Source organism: Crassostrea angulata, chromosome 1 (assembly GCF_025612915.1).
Source record: "Crassostrea angulata isolate pt1a10 chromosome 1, ASM2561291v2, whole genome shotgun sequence".
In the NCBI taxonomy this organism is placed as follows: Eukaryota; Metazoa; Mollusca; class Bivalvia; order Ostreida; family Ostreidae; genus Magallana; species Magallana angulata.
Genome location: NC_069111.1, coordinates 16,810,836 through 16,813,849, shown reverse-complemented (window position 1 = coordinate 16,813,849; position 3,014 = coordinate 16,810,836). Strand labels below are relative to the sequence as shown.

The following is a 3,014-nucleotide window of genomic DNA, read 5'->3' as shown; positions in this document are numbered from 1 at the left end:
TGTACCTAGATTTTAAAATTCATGGCTCTTGCCCAGTCTTGGGTCAGGAGTTAAGGACCCTTGGGTAGGGTCAATATCTAAACTACTAAACTAAAATAATAGACTAAAATTTTTGGCCTTTAATACCGATAAATCGGAAGAGTACTGTCTTTTGTTTTAAATATTTTTAACTTTACTGTTAATAACAGAAACCGTAGCAAAGTGAATTATTTTTACGTTATACTTTCTCATAAAATTTCGATTATTGAACACAATTCTCATGGAGGAAATTGTACATCCGTAAACGATTATTTAAGAAATCCACATTGATTTTATTTTTACCAGTAGCTGATGGTGCACTACTCTCAGGGTCATTCCTATGTTGTCCATGTCTATCTCACCGATTCCATCTTTCTTCAGGGATTCATGATGATGGATCTTGAGAAACCTGGAGAGGTTACAAGCATCAACAACCCTCATTATCTTTTATGCAGGATTACAATGCATAGAATGTTTAAAAGAATTTTGAATTTATTAACACAGTAATATCAAAGATGCAGCCTCCTGCAGCACGCTTTCACGGGCTTTCTCTATGATTTTTCCGACATGTATCCAAATAACAAATGGACATTCTTATGATTGAGAAATACATAATAAAGAAGAGAGAGAAAATTATTCAACCAGAGTTTTTGTTGTTGTTGTTTTGTTTTTGTTTTGTTTTTTTTGGGGGGGGGGGGGGGGGTAACTTACCTTGATTTCCTCAATGTCGTTTTGTCTTTGCCTGTAAAACGAAGATAATGTATTAGCGCTAAATATTCTATGTGATGTTTATTAGAACAATTCTTTCTAATTATGCACAGCAATATTTCTCTAGATCTACATTGTAGGAACTGTTAACAATAAACATGATGTATTAACTTAAAAGAAAAAAAGACGTTAAGCGTTTCCATGTTGTTATATCTTGAATTACAACTATATGCATGGAATACCCGCAATACTGTTGCCTCATTCAGCACCTTTCCCCGAGCCTTTTTTAAGATTTCACTCACGTATTTCTGAAAGGAAGCTTTTTTCTTTAAATCTTTCTAATAAATGTCGGTTTTTAACTTTTCCCAAAAACAATGCTGCAATAAAAACTGAATCTACATTCATGTGACAATTATGAATTAATTTGTACGATATACCCTCACTATATCCAAGTCAACACTCTTCTTTGACAAATGCTTAACCTGAAAATAGTAAGACGCATTCTTGGGGCGTAAAATAATCGTCCAATGTAGATGTTATGATTTTCCTAATATGTTAAATGACGATTTTAGGAGGCATGGAGAGAGAAAATTTAGTATTATAGTGGCTTACCTTCAATTTTGCGTAAACAGCCTCCATTTGTTCTTTCTTTTGTTTTAAGGTATCCGATCCATATTAGGACCAAATTTTTCCAACCTTGAATATTCATCATGTATTTAATACTTGGTATTAATTTAAAGCATTTAAGAGTAGAAAAGGGTTTACCGAGAGAAATTTTCAAAAATATTATTAACTAAGCAGCTATTAATTAAAGAAGATTGCATTAAGGTCTATGGAGACAAGCACATGTTTTAAATTAAAAAAGTAATTACTAGGAATATCAAAAAATGTGGTGGTGGAAAGGTGTATTTTATCATTAGGAATACAAAAACTATTGAAAATAAATTTCATACCGTGTAGATTTTTTAAAAATTAGTTTTTATAGAATATAAGCAAAGGGGGACACCTCCTCAAAAAAGGAAAAGGTATTTAATTTTGACACATTCCACCCTTAAATATTGATACTTTAATAGGAAAATTATGAGTATTAAGCCCATACATATCTGTTATGCACCCAGATTCATTGAATCTGAGGCTATTATGGATCGGATACCTCAATTTCTCGTAATTTGCCGTCTTAAGTTCTGATGCATCTGCATTGAATGTGCTCTGAAAAACAAATCGCATTATGTGAGAATATCGAATTCAAAATACTAGTAATTAATATACTATCTGATTAATATGTTATTGAAAAAATACAAAATTAGATTCACAAATAAAGAGCTTACATTCAAATTGTCCAGCCTTTGAACGGAACTGGCTTCGTCAAACTCGGATGGTTCTTCACTTACGGATATGTTAAAAAAATAAAGGTTAAGATGGATGAAATTCTTGTTGAAAAATGTGATTTTATTAAAAAAAAACATACTGACAATATCATTATGCTCCTTTACACGTTTAACTGCACAAGTTTTTAAGTCAGACATGTGGCTTTAGGGGAGGGGGTCCCACTTTTTGGTACAGGAAAGATTAATATTAAATTTGCTAATAAAAAGTTTATTACATGTAAAATGGAACAGACGCTTCACTCCACATTTCAGAACCATGTAAAAAATGAATTGAAATAAGGAAATGAACTGCGAGATTGAAGTAATGGGTATGCTGCTAACCCCCAACCCACCCCCACGGAGTAGTATTTTCACCGTTATTAGAAGTAGATTTAAATGAATTTATAAAGTGTTGTCCTACGGTTTTTATTAAATATTTACGATATGTTTTCTTTTCTTCGACCTTTTTTCAATTTTTGTACCGCGTTTGCGCCTTCGTTTGATCTTATCGTGTCTTTGGGGGCCAGTTTCGTTATTTTTTTTTTGTATCTCCTCTGACTTCAACTTCGATCTCTAGGCACGGTAGTTGTTTAAAAGCCATTTCTGAAAGTACACCTATTTTTCTCTATCTGCTGCAAAATTTCTAAATTTTCTTAGCATCCGCAAGTCCTCCGGCTTTGCTGATTCGCAAATTGTAAGTGACAACTTTTCTTTTGCCGGCCTTTTTGCTTTGCATTGTCTCTTTTGCTTCCTCGTCTTCACCCTCCTACGCATCTGTCTTTAGGGATCTCTTTTGGAATTTTTGCAACATTTCTACTAACCTTTTTATCAAATAATCTGCACGATGCCCATCGTCCATTGTCACTACAGCACGCCGGGCTACCCTGTAACAAAAGTATAACATTCTCAAGAAACGACAAG

The 3,014-nt window shown here is 33.4% G+C and overlaps 1 long non-coding RNA gene across 1 annotated transcript; it reads right to left on the bottom strand.

Moving 5' to 3' along the window:
- Positions 1 to 323: 323 nt before the first annotated feature.
- LOC128183456 (uncharacterized) lies at positions 324 to 1,387 on the bottom strand. Its single transcript, XR_008243605.1, has 3 exons — positions 1,339 to 1,387; positions 730 to 760; positions 324 to 427 (listed from the first exon to the last, which is right to left on the bottom strand). It is a non-coding gene; the product is annotated as an uncharacterized LOC128183456 (long non-coding RNA).
- Positions 1,388 to 3,014: the final 1,627 nt, after the last annotated feature.